We start from the raw sequence: 19,871 nt of genomic DNA, 5'->3' as shown, positions 1-19,871 counted from the left end.
GCTGCGCATGCGCAAAGGGATCCGTCGCTGGACCCCGCGCATCGCAGAGAGGGACCGCCGGAGAAGACGTCACCGTGGGAGCCCCAGACACCGCAGCGCATCGTCGGAAAGGTAAGTATACATGAATTGCTACTTATCACGGCTATACATCGCATCGAAGCGATGCGATGTATAGTGATAAGTAGCAATTCTGATTTCGTTTTGTACGTGAATAGACCCCTAACTGTAAGATCAGTGTCCCACACTGAATGTTTTACTTAGAGGTCACTGATCTGCTATGTTGCCCTTCTTTCTGTGCATCGTCTGGACTTTGAATTCAGCTGTTGGGTTGTCATTAACTTGTGTTATTTGTATATGGGGGGTCATTCCGAGTTGTTTGCTCGTTGCCGATTTTCGCTATATTGCGATTAGTCGCTTACTGCGCATGCGCAAGGTTCGCAGAGCGCATGCGCTTAGTTATTTTACACAAAAGTTAGGTATTTTACTCACGGCATAACAAAGCTTTTTCATCGTTCTGGTGATCGTGGTGTGATTGACAGGAAGTGGGTGTTTCTGGGCGGAAACTTGCCGTTTTCTGGGCGTGTGCGAAAAAACGCTGGCGTTTCTGGGAAAAACGCGGGAGTGTCTGAAGAAACGGGGGAGTGTCTGGGCGAACGCTGGGTGTGTTTGTGACGTCAAACCAGGAACAAAACTGACTGAACTGATCGCAATGTAGGAGAAAGTCTGGAGCTACTCAGAAACTGCTAAGAAATTTCTATTCGCAATTCTGCTAATCTTTTGTTCGCACTTCTGCTAAGCTAAGATACACTCCCAGAGGGCGGCGGCTTAGCGTGTGCAATGCTGCTAAAAGCAGCTAGCGAGCGAACAACTCGGAATGAGGGCCATAGTGAATTGTTTCTCTCTCATTTCACATTCCCCTATCCACAAGGCATAAATGGGGTACATGCTGGGGTATGAATAACATAAAGAGGCACATGTTAAAATTATGGTTGACCCAGAAAAAGTAAATTAGGACCCCCAAGTTTTGTATTGAGTCCCTGGAAAGAGTAGCAATTAATTGTAAATATGTCTGTTTTCAGACTGATCTTTCCCGCCAAGGATAGGACTGGTGTATATGCACACTTATAATGGTGACTGTTATGAATCTAAGGGTATGGACAGGTGACATTTATGCAACTCTGCTTACGGGTGAATATATGCATAAAGTCAAATGCACGCAATATGGGAGCAATTACGGATGACTTGTGTTCAACTTAGTATTGGCCCCAGTGTATCTTTATGACCATGTACAGATGTGTAATCATACACCTAGGTGTATATTTACTGAAGTGCGGGTTATGTTACCCATAACATCAGATTCTAGCTATTTTCTTCTAGAAGGCAGGGCCGCCTTTTTATATAGGCTCAATAAGCAGTTGCCCAAGGGCCCCACAAGTCTAAGGGCCCTACACTGATAGTGGAGGGTCCCCTTTTTCCAGGGGTACCTCTGGGGAACTAGAGGTACCCCTGTTGGGTTGTCATTAACTTGTGTTATTTGTATATAGTGAATTGTTTCTCTCTCATTTCACATTCCCCCATCCACAAGGCATAAATGGGGTACATGGCGGGGTATGAATAACATAAAGAGGCACATGTTAAAATTATGATTGAAAGTGAGAAGGATGGTTCCCGTATAGTACCGGAACCAAGAGAAAAAAGAAAGACTATATGTCTCTTCTGGGGCACACTTGTATTGTAATACAAGTGTGCCCCAGAAGAGACATATAGTCTTTCTTTTTTCTCTTGGTTCCGGTACTATACGGGAACCATCCTTCTCACTTTCACAAATAGTTTACTGAACTATTTTCTGGGAGCACCGCCAACCTAGTGCCAAACTCTAATTATTTTGGAAATATATGGCCATATGTTGTTTTTTTCTTAGAGCTACGGCTTTAAGAATATATTTTCTTGGCTATTATTTGGATTCATTAAGTGATCCTGTGCAGACTCAATCAACCGTTCTTTGGAAAATTATGATTGACCCAGAAAAAGTAAAGTAGGACCCCCAAGTTTTGTATTGAGTCCCTGGAAAGAGGGGAACTAGAGGTATTCGGCTTCAAAGCAGTGGTCCCCAACCGAGCCTGTTAACTGATTATCCCAGCCAGATATCTCAGGTTCTGTCTTACTTAAAGTTTTTCTGAGTGTATCCTCCAAAAGCTGGGATAAATGTGTTGGTGGATTGCTCTAGCTCCTGAACTCTGATCCCCAAGTCCCCAGTACCTCCTGAAAGGTGGGACTCTCTAGATTTTGATTCCATTGAAAGCTAAGAAATCTATGGAGATATCTGCAGTCAAGCAAGCTGCCCTCCCACCGGAAAATTATGAATATTAATCCCACTCCACTATCCACCCCTCCCCTGCATATTAAACACCCCCTACCATCCTGGTAGTCATGTACCAGGGCCCCTTCATTCAGCCCAATGCCCCCTTCTACAGTTTAATGTTCTCCCTCCCGGCTATCTCCCACCATCTGTGTAGTAAAGGAGTCATTAGCAGAAATTAATACTCCAGGTCATACATTCAGAAAAAAGAACACCCCCTACCGCTCATGGGACATTAAAGCTGCTGCTGATAGTACCCCCCACCCCTACCGCTGGAGGATGTGGGGGCCCAGTGTATTTCTTGCTCAGGGGCTACACTGCTGTTAAGATGGCCCTGACCCTGCATATTAAACACCCTCTCCCACCCTGGAAGTCATGTACCAGGGCCCCTTATTCAGCCCAATACCACCTACAGTTTTGTGTTCTCCCTCCGACCTCATCATCTGTGCAGTAAAGGAGTAATTAACAGAAATTACTGCTTAAGGTCCTACATGCTGAGCGGAAGACAGAACACTACCTACCGCCCATGGGACATCAACGCTGCCACTGATAGCACCACCCACCCCTACTGCTGGAGGATGGAAAGGGGCCCCAGTGCATTGCTTTGCCCAGGGGCCTACACTGCTGTTAAGATGGCCCTGCTAGAAGGTGCTAAAAAATGATCAGTAGAATCTGATTGGTTGTTACAGGCAACATCTCCACTTCTATAAACCCACATTTTAGTAAATATACCCCCTAGTTTGATTACTCTACAAAGCATGAGACACCTGATGGTGTAGCTTAGCAACCATTTTTTTTTTTTACATTTGCATATTATTTGCACTGCAGACGCAGCAAAACACCACTCAATCTGTACCAGAAACTCCAGCCTGCAACTGTACCCACAAAGGAATTTGTTTTAAATATGTACAAAGTCACAGATGAAGCACAATGGAACTTAGGCGTTGCATCATAGCACTTTGTATACAGATTCAGATTCATTCAAACACAGATGTACAAGTACCGCATAAAAAATGAATCAACGTAGTCTCATTAAGTGGTTTTGACAATCTGATTGTTCAATTTGTGCAACAAAGATGCATATTTAAGCAAAAAAAGATGCTCAACGCAATGTGACCCGGTGTGCCAATTAGGGCTGTTTGGCGCGACAGTGCATGAGGACACATCTGTATATTACTTTTTGAGCTTTGTTCACTGCACTTTTAACAGTGACTAGTCTTCCCTATGCGCACACATTACATTCAAGCATTCTTGGTATGCTGGGTAACCCATGAATGCAGCATGTCCTTGTTGTGTCAATCATCCAGCCTGTGTTCACTGAGAATATACATATTTTGGGTGTGTGCGTGGGAAACATTTCCAATTATCTGAGTTGCGTGCACAATGTGACCAAAGCACCTAAGTGTAACATACCGCGAGTCATAAAAAAATAAGCAGTGTGAGAGTTGCTGTGCACACAGCTCTGCTCTAGCTGCATATTGTATGTACAAGCTTTTACAGTTTATTCAATTGGACGTGTACAAATCTGTTGGTTTGGCAGAGTTCCCAGATTTTGAGTTGAAGTTACTCTGGGAGATAAGTCGAACCAACAATAAAAGCATTGAATACAAACCACAAAACGGACGGATTGACTATGGATATAATGACTGAGCACTTCCTTGTAGCTCTACAGCGATAAAAGGTGTGCAACGCTCAAATTATAGCAAAGTTTGAAATGTCAGTTAATAAAACAATGCTTGTGTATATTCTGATAATCACCTCACATTTTTTAAATGTTTCTGAGCAATATCATACCTCCCAACTGTCCGATTTTGGTGGGACAGTGCCGTTTTTCATGGTCTGTCCCGCTGTCCCACCCGCGGGTCGCAGTGTCCCGCGGGTGGGAGGGGGCAGTTGGGAGATCCCCCCTGCCACTCGCTGCTCTGAGCAGAGCAGCGGTGAATAGATGCTGTGCGCATGCGCGCAATGTCTATTCCCGGCAGAGAGGGACAGGGGGTATGGCCAGCAGCTCTCTGAGCGCTGTTCATGCCCCAATAATGATGAAAATGGGGCATGGCTTGTGATGGCGGCACTTGCCGCGAGGCCGTGCCCCCTGCGCGGTGATGTCCCTCCATTGTTCAGAGCAAAGTTGGGAGGTATGCAATATTTAAACTTATTTAGCCCTGTGAATTTATTAAAAAGTGGCACTGTCATGCATGGTCAACTCATCAATAAAGAACATAGGTGTCGCTATATTGCATAGAGTGACTGTCATAAGCTACCTGTGAACCAAATGTGTGCTCTGACGCTGCATGACCCAATGTCATGGTGTGTATGGCATAAATACGACTGTTGTGCCAGATATTAACTTGAACATTATTGTAAGATGTGCAGGGGGGGAGCGATCGCACTGATCGCCTCTGAGCTCCTCCTCCTAAATCTGCTCCTGGCTGAGGGCTGCATGGTGCCTCCCTGTGTGCCAATTATACACACACTGTTTTTTTCATATTATTTTGTAGAAAGCATGGACACACCTCCATGATAGACCACGCCCCTACAGTACCTAGGCTTGGCTCTGTCTATGATCTACAGCAGGCATTCCCAACCACGGTCCTCTAGGCACACCAACAGTGCAGGTTTTAGTGCAGGCTGCAGCACAGATGGTTAAATCAAAATAACTGAGCTACTAATAAAGTCACCTGTGCTGAAGCCTGGATATCACTAAAACCTGCACTGTTAGTGTGCCTTGAGGACCGTGGTTGGGAATGCCTGATCTACGGTATTCTAATTGGCCAAATTGGCAACTGATCTTGCCTTCTGGCTTCCAGCCTTCATGTGTTCAGCTTTATTTTTAAGCGTGGAAATCATTAGGCAAAATGTGCAAAAATAATCTTAATTTTAAATTTTTAATATGTATATACTTTTTTTCCTAATATTGTCTTTCTGGCTGTGCATTTTGTATGTGCTATAGAATTTAACATAATAAAATAATTGTTAATGCTGAATCAACCTCTCACTTACATATACAGTATAAATAGGTGTTTTGTACATGTTCAGACTAAAGTCCACCTAAGCAATATATTTCCTGTATGGATATGGGCTATACCGTATTCTGCACCGATTTGGTGGGGTTTTTTTTTGTCCCCCTTCCCCCCTATATTTAATACCTTGTTTACATAGTTTGCAGATAATCAGTACTATGTGTTGTCAAACTACGCTGTATTATATACTTAAAGGCGAAGGTCTGGAGATGTCCTTCAAACAGAAATTGGCTATCACTTAGTTCCTGTCTTTGCTGTGACCTTGAAATAAACCTGGCTAGTTTGACGCTGCAGATATGCATCTTTGTGCATGCAGTTAGAGCTGATGCAGGAACAGCACTGCAAGGGTGTTTTTACATCCTGTTCTCTGCACGCACAAAAAAAGCTTGTTCTAATGATAAACACTGGGGGAAGGGTGGATGGAATGCAGGAGGGTGGAGCTGTATTTTTCCGTTGAGTCACCTCACACACAAAAGAGCTGCTGTTAGCAAGCACCAGATCTTCAGTCATAACGAGTAGAGCTCTGCTGCAATAGATTGGCTTATAATATTCTCCCTTTCCTCTGTGGTGCAAATTGCCAAGGTTTTTATAAGTGTATACAGGTTACTAATTTTGTGCCAGGATTCGCTTGTGACAGGATTTTTTTGTGTGTTTCTTTTCCATTCACACTGCATGCATTAATTAACATTATCTTGATTATACAGAATTTTCTTGTAGTTAATTAAAGTGTGTGCTGTAACAAGAACATACTTGCAGTCAATCAATAAATCATGAAGGAGCAATAACAACATACAGATGACTACCGTTTAGCAATCTCAATAGACGTGGAAAATGTATCACAGAATGTATGACCCAAGAATTTTATCATGGCTGACTTCTGGATTTTTACTTTGAGACCACATGTCCTCTATTATCTGTGTGAGGTCATGCAGGGCAGCGACCATCTGTCTACTACTTACATTACAATACAGCTAGGTACTGATGCATTGCATTTTATACATAGCGCCTCCCAGTATGAAGGTGGCATTGTTGCTTGTATTATTTATTTATTAACAGTTTCTTATATAGCGCAGCATATTCCGTTGCGCTTTACAATTAGAACAACAGTAATAGAACAAAACTGGGTAAAAACAGACAGACATAGAGGTAGGAAGGCCCTGCTCGCAAGTTTACAATATATAAAAAAAAAATCTACGTAGTTTGTTGTTTGATTTGTTTACAAAGGCACAGGGAATATGGACTGTCTCTGATTTGGTGGCCCTGGTCCATGATCATCTGCAATGGCTTTGTTTAGAATAAGACAAGTTGCCTAAATAACAGCATCTTAACCATTATCTATACCTCCTTTTACTACAGTAGACATGTCATTATGAATATAATAATGTTTTCTGCAAGCAGAGAATGCACTCCAATAAACGGGTGGCACTTAATATACCGGCTGTCGGGATTCCGACACTCAGCATACCGACGCTGGAGTCCCGACCACAAGTCTCTTTTGCGCCCGCCCCACTGCTGGCATTCCGGCAGATCCCAAGCGCCGGCGAGTCATACCACGCCCCCTATAAACAGTTACCAATCAGAAGCAGTATTTGTCCAAGCATCCACACTTATTTTTCTGTGCCATTATGCTTCATCATGAAAAGAATAGCTTTTTTTAATAAGTGATTCCTGTTATCATGATCCACCGCCATTTTGTTGGTAATCATAAAACGCGCATTTTCCTTATTACTTTTTTTTGTTGTATCCAGACTTGTCACTCACTGCAGTATTATTTGATTAAAGTTAGTGCTTTTATTCTAGGGTAGAGCTAATATTTAATACTTGTTATAGGAAGCAAAATAATAGCATTTTTAGCCAGCAATACCTCAAGAAGTCCTGCCTGCTTTCATGTATCGTTTACTGATGCTGGATTTCTGTTACTGCAGCTTTAATTTGCTTGCATGTAGCACAGGTCTTAGATTCTTCTTCTGCCTGGAACACTGAGTGTTCTCTTTTAATTCATACTAGCTGAAAGGTCGTGTTTCACATTCTTTTTGGTATGCATTGGGGCCCACAAAGGAGCATTGCTGCCTACTGTTATTACCATGTCCTGTTTTTTTTTTATCTGTGAAGGATTAGTTTTGTCTGTTGGTGCTGCTGTGTGATGGGGGAGGTGCCTTACTGCACACATTTGCTGCAGTGCTCTTAGTTGGCAAGCACAGAAAGCAGTACGAGTTCAGATCATAGTAACTACACGATCAGTCGAACAGTACAGCTTTTACTTTTTCTTTTCTTTCTGCTATTTGCTATGGCACTTTAGCAAAAAATGTGTGCTAATGTGTTTTGAATTCTCTTTTTACTAGTATTCACTAATATCACATTTTGGCTTTTTCTTTTTAAGCAGTTTGGCATACAGTAATTCGTATTTAATACATTTTGTTTTTGGCGCCGACGGTGAGTCCAAAAGGGGGAGATTGCCACGCGGGTACAGTTCTGTGAGGTAAGACACCATTATTTTGCCCTTTTATTATGCATTCATCTATCAGTATGTATTTTGAGCTGCTGCTGCTGAAACCTATGACACCGTTTCTCAAGCTGTTTGGTTGTTGTTCAAACACTGAGGTTGTGAGGATAATTAATATAGCTAGGGGAGTGGCAAACAGTTTTACTGAGCAGTGAGTCTGCCAGAGACTCCACCCACAGGGGACTTTTCACAACTGGATTTTTGTCATTGGTGGTAAACTATACATGTGGCAGCTAGTATTCATCTCTGTAGTATCTAAATGCTTTTAAGACCTACACAGGACTATAATCTCCAAATTATACTGCTGCATATGGGGTGCACATTGTGGTGGTGATTCAGAGGTGAGGTGGACCCACCTGTATGCTGCTAGTGCGATTGAGATGCCCACTGGCAGTGGCGCAAATCTTTTTTCATCCATGCATAGTGCAATTAAGATTCATACATAATGGAAAAATATTGGGTGCATGCTTTCGATGCGCTTTTGTGTCAGCTTGAATCTTGGGGCGAGGTGTAAGCCTTGCAAGCCTTGGAGAGTGATAAAGTTGAGAGCGATAAATTACCAATCATATCCTGTCATTTTTCAAACACAGCCTGTATCGTGTTTTTTTTTTGGGGGGGGGGGGGGGGGGGGTGTTCAATTTAAAATAAAACAAATTTGGATGCACCATTCATACATACTTGCCAAGTTTGTGGCTACCCCCATTGGAAGAGCACAACAGGGGGGTTGCTTCTGCATATGTATGAAGGGTGGGTCTATGGATGCATGATTGCGTCATCGCAACCCCACCCACCATTATATAATCTACAGATTACAGGCTTTGTAGAGTGGAGGGGCATGGCTATGATGACGCAGTAAAGCACAAATCGCGTCATTGCCCTGCTTACTGAATGGGTAAGCAGACAGCTGCAGCAGGGTGTGTGTGGCTGCGGGCGGGACAAGTGGATGCTGGCCTTGGGAGACTTGTCCACTTTCCCGGGAGGCCAGGGTGCCACCTGATTTTCAGGAGCTGCCATTTCGGGAGAGTAGGCAAGTATGCACTCATAGTTTATTATTTTCCGCTCCATTGATTTGTAAACTACAGGTGGTTTTTTTCAAGTACTATTAAGGCTTTTTTTGAGGCTTTTATGGTCTAGTTTTTTATAAGGATGTTTCTGTTTGGTACTGAATTGTTTCAAACTACTATTTTAGTTCTATTTACTGTGCTAGAAATACATGCAGCATATTTACACCACTGTACATTTTGTTGTTTCATTACTTTGTCAGCGGTTACAGCACACTCTACTTTTTAGATTGTGCATTGATATATATGTATTATAAAAAGCAGAAATACATTTTTCTAATCTTCCAATTTCTGTCATCAAATTTACAAGGGTAATATTCTCTAATAATATACTTCTGCAGTTAAAGTAATTTATTAAAGATAACTTATCCCCAGGAGTGTGCTGGGCAGGGGGGCAGGATGGCATTTGCACCCTAGTCCGGTACAATGTTGCAGTTCGGGGTCACAGGTACACTGTGCTTGGGCAGAGATTGCAGCATGTAGACATGCAGAGTATGCTCCTGGCCACCCTCATGGTGCTTTATATTTTTTGTTATGTGTCTTTGAGACCCACAGTCGTGTGTATGGCCCTAGATGGGAGTTTTGGTGCCCAATTTGTCTGGGTCACAGTAGATCTGTAGTGTACAAAGCGGCAGTACAGGTTTCCTGGGTCATCCCCTTTTAGCTAGTACTGTTCTTTAAAGTGGCTGACCCCTCCCCTGAGACGAGCCACCAATGAGCTAAGCTCCTTTACAGACTGAACCCTCCTTTCCCATCTCCCATCCTCCTCCCTTCTCTATCCCACTCCTCTCCTCCTGGTGCCCATCCTGTTTACTTCAGCCTTCTCCACACCTCTTTGTGCGCATAGCTGAATCCATTAGCTCTGGAATCCAGGTAAGTGGATTATGGGTGGGAGTTAAAGGTTATGTAAAGAAAGAAAAATTTGTTTGAGCACAAGTGACTTAATTAGTACGTCAGTCAATTTGATTTAACCACCTGGACTCAAGATTGCTTAAACCCTGGACTATAATGGCAGAGTTTGGGGCCTCTGAGTTAGTGTATGTTTCTGCAGCTGGGTTCACTGGTATTCCACAGGGAATAACATCGGGGGTGTAGAGTTGGATCTTGATCCGAGGCACCAACAGGCTAAAGCTTTGACTGTTCCCAGGATGCATTGCACTGCCTCCTCTATAGCCCTGCCTCCAGGCACTGGAGCTCAATTTGTAAGTTGGTGCCTGGGGCTGAGCTAGGCTACCCTGAAAAGAGGTTTTTTAGAAGACTTCAAGGGCCACAGTACTTTCTATGTCTTTATGACATGCTGTGTTGCGGCTCCATCACCTCCCTCAGCGGCGCTGCATACTCTCGCTGCCTGGTTCCCGGGTACTTGCAGCGGAGACACACCGGTTTTCTTCAGGCACACTACCACTGTTATTCACCAGGATCGCGTGGCTGCACTTGAAGGGGGGAGATAAGGTAAACTGCGATCTGGTTGCGGTCCCAGGAGATGGACCGCGCCGCTGGCGTGGACACTGTTTCGCACAGGGACCCCACTATATCCACCAAGGCAAGGAGCACAGGTCGGATTTATTAAAATCCATTTGCAAAAGGCTCCACAGTAACCGGTGGTGAAGTCCAGCAGAGGGGATAAGGCGCTGACTTGTAGCCCCTCCCCCAGCTCCGGACACCATCTACAGGTGGTGTTCCCGCCCTGGAGCTGCATCTCTCTCTCTCTCTCTCTCTCTCTCTCTCTCTCTCTCTCTCTCTCTCTCCCTCTCTCTCCCTCCCTCACTCCCTGAAGAGATTTTGGCGCCATTACATAGCTGGGCTTATCTCCGGGACTGCTGGGCACTGTCTCCTCTGTAAATCCGCCTGTATCATCAGCGCTGTGCATTTACAGACACTTAAGTATTCTACATGTCATTTTAGACAGTGTTCGTTAAGAACACGTGTACTGCTATCTGAATATTTAGTACAAGTATTCTGTGATATACATCCAGTGTTTACTGTGTATTGTTATATCTATATACAGTATATACATACATACCTATATGTAATTACTAGTCCAGTGCAGTTTTATTGTCATATATGATAATTCCTGCATTGTACCTGTGACTGAGTGTGCCTATAGCTGCTGTGTGGATTCCACTCTTGTGTATCACACGTTTGCGATCACTATATTCTGTACCCTGGGGAACTCGGTGCATCATGGTCTCATAATATATAGTACTACACAGGATATACTGTTTGTATTTCTCACTGTGTTTTTCAGTCACCCCACACCACTTAAATCCTCTGTTTGTGCTCTGTATTTACTGTCACAAAACACAGGGGATTTTTTGCAGTTTTTTTGTGTTTGTCTTGCTATATTGTAGTATTACATCCTAAGGCTACATCCCACATGATGTCTGCTACACAGGGTGGGACATCCGCCAATGCTCCTGCCTCATGCAGTGCGGTCGTCACGGATTCACCAGTGGGGGAAGTGTTAGCTGCTGGTTCAGGCACTGGGGGTCATACATCTCCCAGTCCATCTTTGGCACCTGTGGTCAATCAGCAGCTAACAGCTTTTTCAAATATGCTGACTACGCTTGTAACGCATCTCACTCCTCCTATGGGGCCTCCTGTGCCATTACAGCCACATATTGTCCCTGTAGTTAATCCGCCATGGGCGGATACTTTGTCTACCCAATTACAGCAATTAAATCAGACTTTGGTTAGACAAAAGTCCACCCCACGTCCCTCTGGGGCCAAGGGGTCCTCTAAGCGGGCCATTTCTTCCTCACAATCCACTAATATTTCGGATAATTCTTCAGATGAAGATGGGGAATATACTGATCCATCAGACACTGATACAATTGCTTCTGATGAGCAATCTGCAACCGAGGTTGATGTTCCTGACCTTGTGGAGGCTATCAGGCTGATTCTCCAAATTGATGATGACATTGAGCCTCCTGTTACTTCTAAGAAACCTGATAAGTTTAAACATCAGAAAGTTGCTAGTTGTTTTACCACATTCTGACCTCTTAATTGATTTACGTCAGGAATCCTGGTCATCTCCGGGAAATACGTTTTCCCTGTCTAAAAAGATCAGCTCGTTATCCTATCCCTGCGGAGTTGAGCAACAAGTGGGAAACTCCACCGCCAGTGGACTCTAATGTCGCCTGTTTTGTGGTGCCCTCTACTCTGCCTGTCACCACTGTCACCTCACTGAAGGAACCGACAGATAAGCGTGTGGAGGGATGCCAGAAGTCTATTTACACTCTTACCGGTGCTGTACATAGACCCACTATGGCTGCCTATTGGGCAGCAAAATGAATTGAAGCGCTGGCGTGGCCACAGCAGCACAGGAGTAGGAAGCAGATCCCGGGAGCTCCCTGGATTAAACATCCTCCTGAAATATCCTGGCCCCTTTGGTGTGCCTGAATACCCTGCTTTTCTTCCCTACGCTGCAAGGCACCGGCAGGCGATTTCCCCGCTCTCCCCGGGGTCTGTACGGCCGAGGAGACATACTTCCGGATTTGCGGCCTATACCTCCTCCAGGACCACGGCCAAAATTTTGGAGATTCCCGGCCCTACTGCTCTGGACTGCTGCTTCCAGTCATAGAGGGAACACTCTCACTTAAAGGCTGACTGATATGTAACTGGTGAGTGACTTCTACCTCCTGGGATCAAATTACACTTTGACTTCAGTTGCTGTCTTATTTTACATACTAAATAACTGCATCGCTCCTGCTCTCACCTATATTCTGGGACGCTGCCAGTACTTTCTTTTACATTTGCCTACTACTTTGGAGACCAGCTGCGGATGTGTTTCTGCTTATTACAACCCTAAAATTCACTCATTGCTGAAGTCTCCTTCTACGCTTTTGACCTGAGATTATACCGGAGTGTCTGTTACTACCTATTGTCCGTCATGGTTCGGGACGGCCAGCGCACGGCTGCGGCGAAGCTGGAGAAATTTGCCAGACAACCTAACCCACTAAACCAACGGGCCTCGCAGGCCGCTTCGCAGGGGGCCTCTCCGTCCCACTCCTACTCCCCATCTGCAACAGCTGCTGAATCCCCTAACACACCCGCAGCTCCATCTCTTCAACAAGTGCTGGAGGCAATAGCTGGATCGGAACAGCGTCTTTCAGATAAGATGGAGAAAGTGCAGTGTGATCTCTCACTGCTTCGGCAGGACGTCCAGCGCATACGAGAGAGAGTGGGAGAGGCAGAAACCCGTGTCTCGAATCTGGAGGATATGTGCGGTCCTATGAAACAATCTATTTCCACGGTAACCCAGCAAGTAACATCCCTTCAATCCAAATGACTAGACATGGAGGGTCGGCTGCGTAGAAATAATGTGCGATTTGTGGGCCTGCCGGAGAAGGAGGAGGGCTCCCAGCCTGAGGTCTTCCTGGAGTCATGGCTTAAGGAACTGTACGGCGCTGAATCCTTCACGGCACAGTTTACGGTGGAGCGTGCACACCGGATACCATCTCGTCCTCTACCTCCTGGCGCCCCTCCGCGCACCTTCATCGCCAAATTTCTGCATTATAAGGACCGTGACTCGGTCCTCCGGTTGGGACGCACAAAAGGCCCCCTTACCAGAAACGGGGTTACCGTGTCTGCTTTTCCTGATTTTGCCGCGGAAGTCCAGAAGGATCGAGCCCAGTTTATGCCTATCAAGAGGCGCCTCAGAGACCTGAACGTCTCCTACTCTATGCTATTCCCCTCCCGACTCCGGGTGGTAGCGGACGGGGAAACCAAATTCTTCAATTCCCCTAGAGAGGCGGCCCAATGGCTGGACAGATATGCTCCGGGAGCGCGCCAGATGGCCCCGGATTGAGGCCCTGCACTGTCTAATGATCGGTTGGGACCACCAGAGGCATCTACCCATTGTCCAGGGAGCCCCCCCTTGGCGTTGGTGGCTCAGGACTTTTCTTTTCTTTCTCTTGATCGCTTGACTTTGGTTAAGGGTTTTGTTTAGTATTTAGCCCTTGAGAGATAGAAACGATAGTTTGGGATTTAAGTATGCCGAAGTTAGGGGTGGTATACGGGGGGGGGGGAGAGTTCAGCGAACAGCTTGTTGCTGTGCCTTACACAAGTTTTTTTCTTTCTATAGTTTGTTATTTTTCTCATGCTTAAATTTGTTTTGGAGTACATTCATTTTGATGTGGGAAGTATGTCTGATGCATTGGATACTGTCGATTAAGAATCAGGGATTGAGTAGTATAGCACTGTTATTACCCTCACTAACAATTTCCAGGAATATTCGCTGGACTGTATCTTTAGGTTACTACATAGAATATTACCAGATCTATGGCTAATTTGAAATTTCTGACATGGAATGTTCGAGGTTTAAATAATAAGATAAAGCGTTCCTTAGTATTAACTACACTTCGGAAATATGGCCCGGATGTTGCATGTCTCTGCGAGACTCACTTGGAGGGGAATAGGTTACTGTCACTTAGGCCCAGCCCACCCAGGGTCTTCTATCACGCTTCTCACTCCTCTTCCTCCAGGGGTGTGTCAATCCTGAAATAGAAATCGGTCCAATTTGAGCTGGTATCTGTCAAGACTGACAAATACGGTCGATTTGTGTTCCTTGAATGTAGACTAAGTTCCCAACCCTACTACATACTGGCGGTTTATATCCCCCCCCCCCCATTCTCGTACGATGTACTACAGCAAGCCGCTTCATTCATAGCCTCCTCTCCGGACACCCCGGTAATCTGCTTGGGTGACTTTAACAATGTCATGAATTTAGCTTTAGACAGATGGCGCTCTCCGCAGGCTGCTGGGGTCTGCTCTAGTCCTACTAAATTTGCTGATTTTCTGAATAATTTGCAGTGGGTGGATGTGTGGAGAGCTCGGCACCCTACGACTAGACAGTTTTCATGCTTCTCTGGCACGCATGGTTCGTTCTCCAGGATCGATCTGACCCTACTCTCCCCCGTTCTTCTCCCTAGGGTGGTTGACGTCCAATACGAGGCCCGGGGTATATCTGATCACTCCCCTATGGTGTTGACTCTTGCTATGGTGAGCCAGAGGGGTCAATCTTATTGGAAACTGCATCCTTCCTGGCTGCTGCAAATAGGTGACTGCTCTGACCAGGTGACTCAGTGGGAGGGATACTTTACTGACAATGTAGGCTCGGCCCCCGGAACAGTGGTTTGGGATTCATTTAAGGCATTCCTAAGGGGAACGTATATTAGACGTATTTCTGCCCTCAAAATGTCCTGCAGGGAGAGAGAGCGAGCCCTTGAGAGTGACGCCAGGGATTTGGAATCTAGATACTTGGTGGATGGCACCCCTGCGCTGAAGGTACACTGGCTGGCGGCCCAGTCGGCATGGGTGGCTCATCTGTCTGATAAAAACTCGCGCTCGCTTCTATTTCAGGCTACTAATATTTACATGCAGGGCGATAGGCCAGGTGGCCTGTTGGCTCGATTGGTGCACAGTGACCGCCCAGGTTCTACAATTGCTCAGATGACCGGTAGCGATGGCGCCCTTGTGAACACCACGCCGGAAATTGCGCAGCTATTCCGCTCCTACTATGCTGAGGTCTACAGTTCACAACTGGTAGACTCGACATCAGACCTCTCCGCTTATTTAAGTAATATTCCCCTACCCACACTCCCCCCGGAGGCCTCTGAGATGCTGGAGGCACCCTTAACTCTGGAAGAGGTAACGGCGGCTATTGGCTTGTCTCCCAGCGGCAAGGCACCGGGCTATGACGGCATCCCCTCAGAGGTATACAAGACCCACATTGATTTCTTCGGTCCTAGGCTTCACGCCCTGAATTCTGATATTTTTGTTAATGATCAACTTCCCCCCTCTATGGCGGAGGCGATTATTATAGTGATCCCGAATCCCGGAAAAGACCCTAGATCCCCAGAATCCTATAGACCGATATCATTGATTCCCACTGACGCTAAGATCCTGGCAAAGATTGTAGCAGTTCGACTCAACACCGTAATTACTTCCATTATCCACTCCGACCAGACCGGCTTTATGCCAGGGATGTCCACTTCTATTAACCTACGTAGATTATATACCATCTTACAAATCCCATATGACTTCCCCTCTGACTCGGTAGTGGTCTCACTGGATGCCGCCAAGGCATTTGACAGTATCGAGTGGTCCTATCTATGGGAGGTCATGACAGCTATGGGTTTCGGGCCTAATTTTATAAAATGGATTAAATTGCTTTATCAGCATCCGACTGCCAGGATCTCAGTGAATGGCTATATCGCTCCCTCGTTCCGCCTGTTTCGCGGGACCAGGCAGGGATGTCCTCTGTCCCCAACCTTGTTTGCCCTGGCCATCGAACCCTTGGCCTGTCTAATAAGGTCCCACCCAGGCGTGGTGGGCATTCATACCGGCCCTCGTGAGGATAGGATTGCCCTTTACCCTGACGACATGCTGTTGTTTCTGCAGGATTACACCAGGTCTATGCCTACAGTGTTGCAATTGATTGAGGAGTTCGGTGTATATTCAGGCCTTCATATTAACTGGTCTAAGTCCTCTATTATGCCTGTGATTGGCCCCCCCCTGCTGCTCCTAAAATCTCCCTACCGCTATGTTGGACGGCGAAATTTAAATATCTTGGGATTCAGGTAACCAATGACCCCTCTGACTTTACACCTTTGAACCTTGATCCGATCATGCAACAAATTACTCGTAAATCCAAGACTTGGTGTAAGCTTCCATTGACTGTATCTGGCAGGGTCAGCCTCGTAAAAATGATAATACTACCTAAGATTCTATATGTGGTTCTGCAATCCCCTGTATATATTCATCCATCCTTCTTTAGAAAATTGAATAGTGTCCTGTCTTCTTTAATATGGGATAGCAAACGTCCTAGAATACAACTGAACACTCTCACCAGGCTGCGCAGCGACGGAGGTCTGGCCTTGCCAAACTTTCAGATGTACTACTATGCCGCTCAGCTGTCTCATATTAGTGCATGGGTACAGGATACTGGCGTCACTTCTCTACACTGGGTATTTGTCCAACGCTACTTCCCCGACTTATCCCCCCTGCAGGTGTTGCTGAGTGGGAGCTTGGCCCGGTTCCTCCCTCCTCTTATATACCAAGCCATGAAGGTGTGGCAGGCACTAAAAATTCTTTTGAAATTTGATGGATTGGACCCGGACACCCCCCTCTGGTATTCTAAATGGCTCCCTGAACTGTATGCGCTCGAGGGGAGGGAAGTTTGGGCCCCTAAATCAGTGATTTCCATAAATCACCTTTATACGGATAATACGCTCAAATCCTTCCAACAACTAAAAGATGAGTTTAATTTGCCTAACTCCTATTTTTTTAGATACCTCCAGCTCAGACATGCCTTGCAGTCCCAATTCGCCAATTCCCCCCCTAAAATTATACCATTTCCCATTAAGACCTTTGTAAGTATGCTGGGTCGAGTTAAGATGATTTACAATGCTTATGGTTATCTACTCGCCAAACTCCATATAGATCCTTTGACACGTCTCCGTGTCAAATGGGAGCAGGATCTGGGCCCCATAGATGAAGAGAACTGGGCCCTTGCTTTGGAAACTCCGTGCACGGTTACCAAATCCATCAGGTATCAACAGATAAAATACTTCCTTTTGCATAGAATATATATGACCCCGGCCAGACTGGCCAAATTCGGGACGGGTCGTGTGGGTGACTGCCCTAAGTGTGGGATGACTGCAGGTACTTTTTGGCACCTCATTTGGGATTGTCCGGTGCTGCGGGCTTTCTGGGCGGGGGTCGGATCGATTCTGGGGAACACAGGGGTGGACGAGGCCATGCTTACTCCGCAATTTTGCATCCTGGGAATGGGTAGCTCTGACTTTGTGTCTGGTCCAGAGGGCCTATATGCTCGCAACATATGTGCAATGGCGAAGGTGAGCATTGCGAGGCTATGGATGGCCCCTAAGGGCCCTACACTCCCCGCTCTTAAGGCACTAATAAACGACACTGTTTTTAAGGAACGATACATTTATATGAAACACAATGCCTCCGCTAAATTTGAAAGAATTTGGTCTCCATGGCTGGAATCCATATACTCCGTCCCAGACCCTACAACTTAATGGTGATAGGGTTACTAACAGGTCCTGGATTTGCCAAGTTATGATCTTCTAGGGCCATAGGCTTCCCTCTCACCCAATGGGTTGTGAATGAGAGAGTGGCTCTGTGCCCATCTGGACAGGGTAGGATTTAGAGTGCTAGTATCCCCCAATGCGTCCTCTTCCCCATAATGTTTTTTGTCTCTTTGTTTGTTTTTTTAATTTTTTTTATTTCTGGGGTTCTCTGTGTTTGGTTTCTGATTGTTTTCTTCTCTTTTAAAGGGTTTTACTCGGACGGATTGTCCGTAAGAGTTATATTTGAGGGGGGGGAAAAAAACAAAACAAAGTATAATGTGATTTCATGAATACTAGAGTGTACGGATAATGCAAAATAATGGTATATATAACTGTACATTCCTATGCGCCTATGAGCAAATGACATAGTTTGAAAATAAGTCGAAAGTGAATGCTGTTCCCCGATGAGGACATGTCATTACGTGTTTAATGTGTTCCTGTTATGCAATGTCTGTATGCAAACTACTCTCCTTCGAAATAAAAAGACTTTATTTAAAAAAAAAATGAATTGAAGCATGGGTTCAGGCAATTGAGTAGAAAAATACCTTGGAGGTACTCCCTTTCAAGGGAGACATCCTGTTTGGGGAAGATCTGAATAAGATTCTGACTGATTCGGCAATGGCCAAGACTGTGTTTCTCTCGAGTACTAATCCTTCTGCTCCAAAGGCTAAGAGTACCACTTTTTGTTCCTTTCAATCTCCAAGTAAAGCAAAAGGTCAGGCGTACCTGAGACAGGCTCGTACTTCCAAAACCACTAAGCCCAAATCTAAACAATCCTGGGCAGCCTGTGAGCCTGCTTCATGATGGGGCGGGCCTCCCCCTGGGGGACCCCAGGGTGGGAGGCCGACTCTGCAGTATGCCCAGGCCTGGTTAAAGACCACCTCAGATGCCTGTGTGCAGGAAGTTGTCTCTCACGGATACGCAATCTCTTTCAGGAAACGTCCCCCTCGCCAGTTCTGTTCAACGGTTATCCCCTCGGATCTGTTGAAAGCGCAAGCACTACACCTGGTTATATAATCCCTCCTGGAAACAGGAGTGGTAGTGCCTGTACCTCTGTCCCAGAGAGGCAGGGGATACTATTCGACCCTGTTTCTAGTTCTGAAACTGAATGGGTCTTTCCGGCCTATCCTCAACCTCAAATCATTGAACAGGTTTGTGAGAGTGTCCAAATTTCGTATGGAAACTCTGCGCTCTATTGTACTGGCCATGGAACCCGATGACTATATGGTATCCTTGGACATACATGATGCTTACCTGCACATACCTATTGCCGTTTCGCATTAGCAATATCTGCGGTTTGCTATTGGCATCCTTCATTTTCAGTTCCGGGCTCTGCCGTTTGGACTGGCCACGGCACCTCGGATCTTCACCAAGGTCATGGCCATGATGACTGCTTTCCTCCGTCGTCAGAGAATCAGGATCCTGCTGTATCTGGATGACTTGCTGATTCTAGCGAACTCCTAAGATGTCCTCCTCAGTCAACTGGAGATGTCGGTCCAATTACAGTCAGATAACGCCACCATGGTGGCGTACATAAATCATCAAGGCGGCCCTCGAAGCGGCATGGCAATGATGGAAGTGTCAAAAATCCTCCAATGGGCAGAACGCCATCTGCCAGCCATATCGGCAGTGTTCATTCCGGGAGTCCTCAACTGGGAAGCAGACCTTCTCAGTCGTCAGGACGTGCACGCCGGAGAGTGGAGTCTTCATCCCGAAGTCTTTCAACTCCTGGTGGACAAGTGGGGCCTGCCAGATGTAGACCTGATGGCGTCTCGACACAATCGGAAGGTTCCGGTCTTCGGAGCAAGGACAAGGGATCCTTAAGCAGCG

General features: G+C 45.8%; 1 protein-coding gene across 3 annotated transcripts in view; it reads left to right on the top strand.

The window, feature by feature from the left end:
* Window positions 1–6,112: 6,112 nt before the first annotated feature.
* Window positions 6,113–19,871, top strand: part of LOC134958066 (activating transcription factor 7-interacting protein 1-like) — a 190,745-nt gene continuing 176,986 nt past the window's right edge. Inside the window, exon 1 of one of the 3 annotated variants that reach the window (XM_063940419.1) lies at window positions 6,113–6,354. The gene's annotated coding sequence lies outside the window, so the exon portion shown is untranslated. Of the gene's footprint in view, window positions 6,355–7,556; window positions 7,859–19,871 lie in introns of those variants that run through there. The other 2 variants (XM_063940420.1, XM_063940416.1) reach the window with 2 other exon arrangements.

This window comes from Pseudophryne corroboree, chromosome 9 (assembly GCF_028390025.1).
Source record: "Pseudophryne corroboree isolate aPseCor3 chromosome 9, aPseCor3.hap2, whole genome shotgun sequence".
Taxonomy (NCBI): domain Eukaryota; kingdom Metazoa; phylum Chordata; class Amphibia; order Anura; family Myobatrachidae; genus Pseudophryne; species Pseudophryne corroboree.
Note: the sequence above shows the minus strand (reverse complement) of the source record. Positions and strands in the feature narration are given on the sequence as shown.